Consider the following 11,480-nt stretch of genomic DNA (forward strand, 5'->3'; position numbering starts at 1 on the left):
TATTCCATATTATTTTATAAAATACATAATAATATTCCATATTATTTATTAAATACACAATATTATTTATTAAATACATATTATTTATTAAATACATTTTATTAAATACATTTTAGTATGATTTAAATAGACATATATTCAATACATTTATATTTATATTCAATATTTCATATTTATAAGCCGAATTTTAAATATTTTACTTAATATCTATGTGGAAGCTATATTTATATTTTTATTTATATTTATATCTATACTTATACCTATATGTATATGCTTTTGGTGTATTACTCTTAAATATTTGTAAACATAAAACATTATATCACCATAATATAATTATTAAGTTGGTTATTATTGCTCTTCTTTTTGTGTATACTATCAAAATTATTCTTACATGCCTTATAAACATCCCAGAATGGCCAGCCAATAAGGAAACAACTGTACAATTAACTGCATAATTAACTGATTGTATTTAAATGGAGATTTTCATTGTTTCAAACTGATTCTGAGGAAGTCTCCGTGAAGGAGATGAAAGCGCTTAATCAGTTTGTCTGAATTGTGTGTTTTATATAATAAACTATTATACATTATCCAGCTACTTTCGTTTTTTGGATTACTACCACTCTTGGAGAAGTACCCTGGTGGAATTGTGTTATTTATACGGAGGAGAGCCTTTATTGTTACTGGATTGGACATTGTGTTTGTTGGCAGTTGGTGCGCTTTTTTGTTACAAGTTGGCTATATTACCTGCCATGCAGCCAGATTTAAGGTTCTGAGTTGACCATGTAGAATCTGATTGTTTTGTTGAGTCAGGAGATGAGGAATCTGAAGTAAAGGCCAGGCTTGGCCTAGAGACAAGCTCTTTAGGATTGGGTACCAGTGCTGGCATGGCCAGTCTGGGGCAATCAGGATCATTTTTGGCTTCTCTTATCTGACTTTTAGGAGTACCTTGGGAAGAAGAGGAAGTGGAGTGAAGGCATAAACTGTCATGGTTTCCCAGCTGAATGAAAGAGCATCCACTTTCCGTGCTTGTGGGTGATAAGTTCTTGTGCAGAATTTCTGTAGTTGGCAGTTGTGAGGGGAGGCAAAAAGATCTATGTCCGGGCGTCCCCATTTCCTTGTTATCATGTTGAAGACCTGTGGATTTAATTTCCATTCACGTGGATCCATGAGATTTCTGCTTAGTTCGTCTGCCAGTGTATTTTTCTTTCCTGGCAGGAATTGTGCCTGCATATGTACTTGAAAGGTCAGTGCTGTGCTCCACAGAGTCATGGCTTGCCTGCAGAGGGGGCAGGAATGTGTGCCCCCTTGCTTGTTTATGTACCACATAACTGTGGTGTTGTCCGTCTTTAGCAATAGTTGTCCTGGATGTAGTAAATCCTTGAAGGCTGTCAGGGCATTCTGTACAGCTAGCATCTCTTTTTGATTGATGTGAAGATGCATTTGTTCCTTGGGCCACGTGCCCTGAATACATTTTCCCGCCATGTGTGCCCCCCAGGCATAATCCGATGCATCCATTATTGTCTGCCTGGCTGTGGGTAAGGTGAAGGGCTGTCCCTTGTTGTGGTGACAGGCCCTGGACCACAATCGAAACTCCTGTTGTAGACAGGGAATTATAGTCACTACTGTTTCCAGGCTGTGGCAATGTTGAGTCCAAACACTTTTAGATACTATTGTAGTTTCCTTATATGCAGTCTTGCATATGGAATTAATAGAATACAGGAAGCCACGAAGCCCAGGGCCTGCAGAATTTTTCTTGCAGGGAGCTAGGTCTTTGTTGCCATCATTTGAAAGTAATGAGTCAGTTTCCTTTGTTTGTCTGGTGTCTGTCTGGTGTGAGACAAGCCATCTGGGTAGTTGTATTTAAGCTTGCACCCAGGAATTTTATCTCTTGAGAGGGCACTAGTTTTGATTTCTTTTCGTTTACTGTGTACCCTAGGCAAATTAATAATCTTTTTACAAACACCAGATGCTTTAGTAGAATGTCCTTGCTCTCTGCTTAAATAAGGCAGTCGTCCAAGTAGGGATATATCTGAATTCCTCTGTCTGCAAAATGCGATTACTGGTGCCAGGCATTTTGTGAAGACCCTGGGCGCAGTATATAAGCCAAAGGGCAGTGCAGAGAATTGGTAATGCATTGAGCCAGCTATGAATCTGAGGTATCTTCTGCAAGATTGTCTGATTGGGACATGCAGGTATGCCTCCTTGAGATCCAAAGTAACAAGCCAAGCCTTCTTGCCCAGCATGGGTAGAAACTGCTGCAGTGTTAACCATCTTGAATTTTGAAACATCCAGGAAAGTATTTAGGGTTGACAAGTCTAGTATTGGTCTCCAGGGTTTGTCCTTTCTGGGAACCAGGAAGAGTCTTGAGTAAAATCCTTGTCCCTGTTCTTGCTGTGGTACTCTTTGAATAGCTCCCATGTCCATGAGAGCAGCAATTTCCTTTTGTGCCTCTGCCCATTGGTTTTGTGGCAGGTCCTGCATACCTTTTGATCTTGGAAGGGTGTGAAAGTGGAACCTGTAGCCTTGAGAAACTACATTCAGTACCCATTTGTCCTGGGTAATTATGTGCCAATTTTGTGCAAAATGTGCTAGCTTTCCCCCTAGGGGTGCTGCCAAAAGTTAAGTGGTATGTCTTTTTAGAGGAAAGTCATTGAGACTGTTTCCTATAAGGTTGTGATTTGTCTTCTCCTCCTTTGGGGGCAGAAGCACCCCATTGTTTAGGTCTGTAGGAGCCTTGGGGCTGAGATCTGCCTCTTGGGTGTCTGTATCTGCCTCTTTGTGGCCTGACACCTGAAAGGACCAATTTTTTGAAGGCCAGTTTCTACTAAACCTAGGTGGTTGAACCTGTAAGAAATCCTTTACTGTCTGTATAGATTTTGCTTTATCCTCCATTTTCTTTAACACTTCTTCTGCCTTAACACCAAACAAAGTATCATGCTGTAATGGTGCATCCAATAATTTTACTTTAACATGTTCAGGTAAACTTTGTTCTTTTAACCAAGCATGCCTTCGAATAAAAGAGCCTATAACTGCGGCTCTGCAAGAAGCCTCTAATGAATCAAAACCACATTGCAGAGTATGTTTTCCCACTTGTGCAGCTGCATGCAATAATTCCTGCATTTCCTTATTGTCAGAATTATATGAATTTGTAAGCATTTTCTGTTTTAACAAAGACATGAGGTACTGTTGATATTTAAGCATATGAAACTGGCAGTTTAAAGCCCTTACAGCTAAAGTAGCAGAGGTGTAAACTTTTTTCCCCCCATCTATCCAGAGCTCTAGAATCCCTATCAGAGGGAACAGGGTTTTAGCAGTGGAAGCCTTAACCCCTTTGGGACCCTGAGAAATTGTTTCAGGGTCAGCAGCAGGGTTCTTATAAAGAAATTTATGAGAGTCAGGGACCCTGTAATACCGGTCTGGCTTGACTGGTGCAGGGGGTAAAGAATCAGGAGACAGACTGGATTCAGAAAAATCATCATCAACTATATCAAGCACAGGGGGGATAGCTAAGGGCCTGTGTTGAGGCAGTAAAAGAAAATCTCTGAGCCTTTTCTTGGATTCTGAATAATCCTGGCTCTCCCAGTGGAAATATTCCCTCATGGTGTGCAGAGTTTCCCCAAAAGAGTAATCCTCAGGTGGAGAGGCTGAAGGTATAGATTCTTCAGCATCAGAGTCCTCATGGAGGAAGAGAACAGCCCTGATCTGAAGAGGAATCAGAGGAAATAGAAACCTGGTCAGAGGAATCATAGTCAGCGTCTTGCCTAGGCCTTTTATCAGGCGGGGGATGGGAACCAATGATCAAAGTAATTAAGTCTTCGGCCATTTTAAGCATCTGCTTCTTTGGCATGGTTGACTGTCCAGGAGAATGCTGTACTTGTTTCTTTGTCTTTAATGGCGTCTTTGACTGTACTTTAGCTGCTGCAGAGGATTTAATAGTAAGCTGTGAAGGTCTGAAAACACCCTCAGAAGCCGATGCCTGCTCAGCGGCTCCGGACCCATCTGAGGGAATATTTTCCATAGGCCCAGTACCTTGAGTATCCAGAGGCCTAGTTGTCTCCACGTGGGAGTCGGATATGGCCTGTGGCTCTGAGGTAGTGGGTGTCAGGGGCTGCAAAAGCGCCTCACTGAGAACCGGCGACTGGCCTAGAAGAGGCTTCGTCGTCGGTTTTGGACCTGGGATGCCTGTCCTTTTCCTTGTCTTTGCGTTTTTTATGCATTTCGGTTGTCGGTTGTTCCGACGGCATTATATAGTTACACCTTCGGCCAAAGTAATGTAATGCAAAATCAAACAGACGTTTAATAGTGCGTTTGTTGAATCTAGCACAAAACCGACAACTAGTAACGTCATGGTCAGGGCCTAGGCAAGGAATACAGTACGAATGAAAGTCCTTATGAGGTATTTGCTTCCCACAAGAAATACAATTGTTAACTTTTACTGACATCGGTCTGGATCAAGAAAAAGTTTCCCCAACGGGGTACTTAGCTTTATTGAAGACTTCGGTTCTGAACGAAAATCTCAGGAGTCGGCCGACCGGCACTTGCGAACTGCTTCTGTTTCAGGCACCGCGTGGCAAGAAAGACTGAAGAAAATGGCGGCGGTTGCATCTTTTATACCCCTGGCGCACTGATGTCAGGGAAGAGGCGACCAATGCCGGACCTAGACTTTGGAACTCGGGCCGACTGCGGGTAGCCTGCCAGCAGGATAACCCAAGTGTAATGACTGCAACAGTGAAACACGATGAACGTTTACCACCTTTCATAGCAAAACAAAGCAATTAGATCAGACAGGGGTTTAAAGGGACTTGTCAACTCTTCTGACAAATTTACATAAGCAGCAACACAGTATTGAGATGCTACGCTTTAAATGTTATAATAGTTTATATGTTAAGATAACTTAAATGTTGTATCAAAGATTTTTGTGACATTTAGAGAAAAATCAGAAAATATTTTTTCACACCTCCAGACTGGTAGCCCAACATAACGCATCAGAAATACTTCAGGTGCAGCTAACATTGGGTAAGAAAGTGATTTAGGTCGTAGCTTGCTATAGGTCCCCAACCATGTCCCAAGACTCACAATCCACATACCTAAGCACCCTGGAGAATATTAGAGTCCAACTTAACACTCTCATAATGGGTGACTCCAACTACCCCTCCATTAACTGGGAAAACTACTCATGTACCAATACACTTGCCCAACGTTTCCTGGAATTCATTAATTCCAGTGCCCTGGACCAGCTCATTCTTGCCCCCACTAGAGGTAGCAACATCCTTGACCTGGTCATTACTAACATGGGCAACATTTTCTCTACACCAATAGTCAACTCCTCCCCGATTAGATCCAACCACAAACTAATCACCTTGGAAATCCCCCCCCCCCCCCCCCACAAAGGTAACCACCATGAAAAACTTCTCCAAAGCTAACTCTGGGCTCCTAAAAACAAAGGTGGCTAACTTCACGGCACCCATGCAAATGGAGAACAGTTGCATGTCCCCAGAATCATGCACCAACGCACTGTACGAACACATACACAAATGCATGGATCTCGCCATACCCAACAGAACCAAGACACTCTCCTCCACAACTAGGAAGCCAATCTGGTGGTCCCCTGCCATAAACAAACCCTACAACAGGAGGAGGAAACTGATGCGGAATAAGGTGAAGTCCCAAGACTAGAAAAACTCCCTTATCAGCCACAACAAAAAGTTGAGATCCCTCATCAAATCCTCTAAAGCTAGCTATGAAAACAGAACTGCGGCAGATAGTAAAGACAACCACAAGGCCTTCTATCGTTATGTAAAGAATCTTCATGGCAATTCCCAGATTTGCTCTGAGCTACTGTACAATGATACCTCCTATACCGAGCCAACAGATATTGCCAATATACCAACCAACAGACTAAGTGCCAACTTTATCCCTCCCTCTCTCCCCTCCCAAAGGGCCTATCACATTAACAGTAGATTGCCAGGCACCCAGTATTACTGCTGCACAGGTTAAACAGCACTGTCCAAGGCCAAAAATACAGCTTCTATGGGACCTGACAACATCCCTGGCTGTGTTCTACATGAACTACAGAGTGAAATGGCACCTTACCTGTGTGCCCTGTTCAATCACAGCCCCACCTCATGCTTTGTCCCTACCGAATGGCACACTGCTACAGTTATCCCTCTCCACAAAGTAGGAGCAACTACACACCCTGGGAACTATCACCCCATTAGCCTAACAAGTTTGATATGCAAAGCGATGGAACGCATTATCACGGACCTAATAAACAAGGATACAGGAAATCTCCAAACTCTGGATTCCACACAGTTTGGTTTTGTGAAGGGTTGATCATGCCTGCTCAACTTGGTTGACTTCTTTGAGTAAGTCACTAGAGCTGTGGATGAAGGCAAGGTGGCTCACACAGCCTACCTTGATCTGGCCAAGGCCTTTGATACCATTCCCACTCAGGAATCACAGAAAAACTCGGTAAGCTAGGCATCAACTCTTATACCAGTAGGTGGGTTGCAAACTGACTCACAGATAGAACCCACAGTGTGAAAGTAGCTGACTCCAAGTCAGACTGCTGACCAGTCACGAGTGGAGTCCCACAGGGTTCAGTCCTAGGCCCTCTCCTGTTTGGTATCAACTTCTCTGAAGTCGAGGCCAACAAGAAGGGAATCTGGCTGACAAAGCTCGCAGACAAGTACAAGTTGGGAGCTATTAACGCCCCAAGTGAGGTTGACATCATACAGAAAGGCCTCACTGAGACCAACGACTGGTGTCAGAACCATGGCCTTAAGCTCAATGCCAAAAAAAAATGTGTCGTCATTCCCTTTGGGAAAAACCCTGTTCCCATGAATTACCAAATTGATGGTAGTCCACTGAACACAAAAGGCGTTATAAGAGATATGGGAACACAGCTTGACAGCAACCTCTCTTTCAACCACCACACTGCCACTGTGGTCAGAAAAGCCCTTCAATATGGCACACCTCATTACTAAGGGTTTTGCATCCAGGAAGAAAGAGGTCATGGTCTCCCTCTACTCTTCCTTCATTAGGCCAGTCATCGAGTACAATGCCTCATTTGGCATGTACCTCACTAGACACCTGCAACAACTGGAGAGGCTGCAAAGGTACCTCACAAAGAGGATTCTAGGCCTCAACACTTGTCCTATATGGGCAGACTTAAAAAAACTCCAACTATTCTCTGTCTCATATCACCTACTTAGAGGCGATCTCTGCTTGACTTACAAAGCCATGTCTGACCTAGCTCTGTTAGAAATGCTACATCTAAAGAAATCCCAATCCCTCTGCAATTCATGCTCCAGAGACCTCAACCTCATTACCACAATCAACAGAACATGCTAGAGGGACAGGTTCATAGCCCAGAGACTGCCCATGCTATGGAAAAGACTTCCCATACATGTCAAACAGTCTCTTCAAGAGAAATCCTGATGAGTAGATGGGAAATAGAAAATTCACCGCGGGGATCACTCCAGTGGCTCTACTTGGCAGAGGTACTGGGAACTACTGTCAGGTGGCACGATGCCAGGGTAAATCCTATGGGCTAGGCTTATAAAGGCTCCAGGGCCATTAGCCTAGCACACACCTATGAACCCAAGTATCAATGCATTTACAATTTTCAAGCCCCCCCCCCCACACACACACACAAGCCAGAACTGTAAAAAGAGAGTCAGGTGGCAACCCTATCAACTAGGTGCACTGATACTGTTCATAAAACAATTTTTTATGCTTTTTTGTGACATCCTTCCAGAGGGGCATGCATATCTGTTATGTGCAGATCCATTGTAAGAGATTCCCACTGACTCAGAGTCTGTCCTTACATTGTTACAGTGTGAGCATTCTATAGTCCACAAAGGAAACGTGAGAATTGATGGCAACCATAACATATAGCTGAATTTACTTTAAAATGCATTTACTATGTGCCCTTGCATTAAAAATACCAAGAAAAGGACATCAGAAGTACTTAACTGTGTTTAAATCCACACACACACACACACACACACACACACACACACACACACACACACACACTGGATATACTAAGTGTACACACCCCTGTTAAAATGCCAGATTTTCGTGATATAAAAAACTGAGACCACAATAAACCATTTCAAAACTTTTCCCACCTTTAATGTGACCTATAACCTGTACAATTCAATTGAAAAACAAACAAATCTGTTAGGGGAAAAATATAAAAAAAACAAAAAAAAAACATACAGTATGAACAGTTCCAAATACCAGTCACACTGTGTGAGAAGATATGACAAAAATTTTAACCATAACTTAGATGAGGGGGAAAAAAATGAAAAATGCAAAACAGAAAATCACTTATCTGGTGATGAAAACTGCCGAGTGCTGGCAACTGCATCTGACTCCAAACAGCAGCAAACAAGATCTGATGGGATTTATTCATATACTATTATAAGAGAGTAAGAGCGCTGGTGAAGATCTGGTGTAAAAAGTTGCTATCTCGGAACTCCCATGAAGCAAGTAACCCAACCAAAGATTGATGGATAGAATAACGAAGGACCAGCATGAATTATCTCCAATAGCAAGGCCATGAGAAAGCTCTGTTAGTACTGTGGAACAGAACCCATTTCAAGATCTGCAATCCTCATTAACGAGGAGTGCTTGTTTCTCCTCAGAAAGATGACCCAAAATTGCAGTTTCTCTTTTTCATTATTCCTCCCCATAGATAGTTTATAAGTACTTTTGCTCTGCTGACATGAGACATTTTTCTTCTGAATTTACTGAATAATATGCACAACATGAGCTGATGGCCAGATCGGAGGTAGAAGGAATCGAAGCAGCATGAGATTAGCACTTCTCAACTTTTTCTACATAAGCAGAAGTGTAAAAGTAGTCCAGACAACTTGGATACTAAATACATTTGGGGGTGGGGGCAATTGGAGAGACACATATTTACCTGCTCTGGTTGTTTAGACAAGTAGTTTAAAGACCTGAATTTCACAAACTGTAGCAGAATATAGGTGACAAGTTTGTCCACATTATTCCTTATTGGTGCTCTACATTCAATAACTGACTGGACAGCTTTGCTTGAAGTATTTACATAGGTATTTTTATACCCCAAGCAGACTTCAAAGAATTTTTTTCCTCAGGTAGATAAGGAAGTGTTGAAGGTGTGATTGAGGACGAAACAGGTAAACAGATGAATTTGAATTAATATATATTTCCCAAAGTAAAAGAAGTCTACAACTAATTATTGCCATTATTCAGTGCAATTCACCATCTTTACTCCAAAAGTCACCAGTTTTAGGAGGTATTAAGAAGGACAGTTAAAATTTGAGCCAGAATCAGGGACAGTTAAAAGGTATGACTGGAAATAGAATACTAGGGGAACAATGGCTGTAACTAAGGAAATTATTATTTTAGCTCAGATATTGGATCTGAACAGCATAGACATAGTAAGGTCTTATTAAGCTTATTTCCATCGATTGCCAAAAAAACAATTACTACAAACTGGAAATCAAGATTTAAACAAACTGTTCTCGAAATATTGAACATTGTAAAAAAGGGAAAAAAGTGGAATCTTTACAAAACAGAAGGAGCAAATTACACAGAAATAAATGGAATTTGTGGGAACAATACAAATGTTCAAGAGAAAGAGTGAGGTTTAAAGGAAGGCATGAATTGAGCAGTTCATGTAATGTTGGACTGAATCACAGCTGTTATAGAAAGAATTCATATGTAATGTATAATGCATGTAAATTAAAAATTTTACTATGGTTTGTTTTCTATTAATATATTTATGTCTATGTCATAAGTAATACTTTAATAAAGGTGCTAAAAAATGCTGACAAGACATTTCAGAAAGTGACACGGAACACTTCAACAGGAAACAATGTGAATAAATTGAGTTAAAAAACAGTGACATGTATTATGTGGACATTCAAGATGGGCGCACCTGCTACTGTGTTTTGAATAAGATGTAAATCATTACACAAAGCAGGAGACTTCACCGAACTATACTGGTCAGCAGCAGTGGTGCTGTGAATTTCGGTTCTCTAAGCCAAGAAGAAGAAGACACTTAAAAGGAGTACTTTCTTCTCTCTCAAATCAGAGTGAACTTTTGGGTTTTATTTTGGAGGGGTGTGATGGACACAGCCACAGAAAACATCTAGAAAACGTTTTGAGTTTTAATGCTGTTTCATGCATGTCAGTCTGCATGAAATAGCATTTGAACTACTCATTTCTGATTAAATGATTCAGTGACTCTACCTAGAGGTATTTTCATGTTCGCCTTCTTTTAGTAATCCCAAAAATGCAAACATAAAAACAGTTTGTTTTTTTGGTTCTATTCTATTTACTGACATTTGATTACCAGGAAAATCCGACTGGGAAGGTGCCCATTTTCAGCAGAGGTCTGGGGAGAAAAGCTCCCAAGTATTACAAAAGCATTTTATGAATAATTGTAGAATCTTCAAAAATGCAAAAACATCTTACAGTTTAAATAACTGTAACAAATTAGACAATTTGACAACATTAATTAAAAACTGATGCAACTTGTATGACAATGATTTACTATTTGAAAAAAAATTTAAACAGTTTAAAGAAATTAAAGGTAGCTTAGTATAATATAAACAGGAAGTGCAATATGGAGCGAGTGAAAACAGGGTTATGGAAAACAGAGAGAGAGTCAGGGGAAAGAAAATTAATGAGATTAGGAAGTCAGTGAAGAAGTGGATGTAAGGAACTTTAAGGCATTTAGAGATATAGTTTATCTTGGGGATGAGCAAGAACAGAGCCACAAATCTTTCAGAATGGTTTCAAAGGATTAGAGGGAGGGTACTGATCTGATGAGATAAATGTAAGGAGTTTCAGGCCTTAGTACGAGTACAGACCATGCCCTCTAGATTTGATAGGTTTGTGGACAAAAAAATATTTTAGTCACTGGATTGTAATGACAGAGGGAAAACAGTTATGTAGAATGGTATTTACTGATAGACTAGTAGAGGGATGCTGGACAATTTTACCAATAGTGAGAAGCTATATATATATGTTAATTGATAGGGTAGTCCTAATCAATTTATACTTTTTGGGGCTATACATCAGTGGGTTTTGAAAGGGAAATTTGCTGCAAATTTAGCAACTTGCATTGTTCATGTCTTGCTTTTTATGGTGATTGGAGGCTAGTAAGGATTGCAGTAACAAAGTACTGAGGGGAGGAGGGAAGTATAGTTTCAGTTGCACTGGTGAGAAAAGTTTTGGCTCTATAAAACATCCATAATTTTTGTTGAGTTTGCCATGCTTTTAGACAGGTTCAGATTTTCTGTGGAACAAGAAATGGGAAGAAGTCAAATAGGTGAGCTATCCCCCCCTGCAAAAAAATAAAAGCTTCTGGAAAGCAGAGTGCATTATCAACAATTAGTAGGCAATCAACAAATATTTGGTGTAAGTTCATTTTATACAGATAATATAATAAAAAACATGTTAAAACTACAACCACAGCC

The 11,480-nt window shown here is 40.7% G+C and overlaps 1 protein-coding gene across 1 annotated transcript in view; it reads right to left on the minus strand.

The window, feature by feature from the left end:
* Positions 1-11,480, minus strand: part of FRYL (FRY like transcription coactivator) — a 3,917,685-nt gene that overhangs the window by 1,739,790 nt on the left and 2,166,415 nt on the right. The gene's annotated exons all lie outside the window — the stretch shown is intronic.

This window comes from Protopterus annectens, chromosome 14.part0 (assembly GCF_019279795.1).
Source record: "Protopterus annectens isolate FY-2018-M chromosome 14.part0, PAN1.0, whole genome shotgun sequence".
NCBI lineage: Eukaryota > Metazoa > Chordata > Ceratodontiformes > Protopteridae > Protopterus > Protopterus annectens.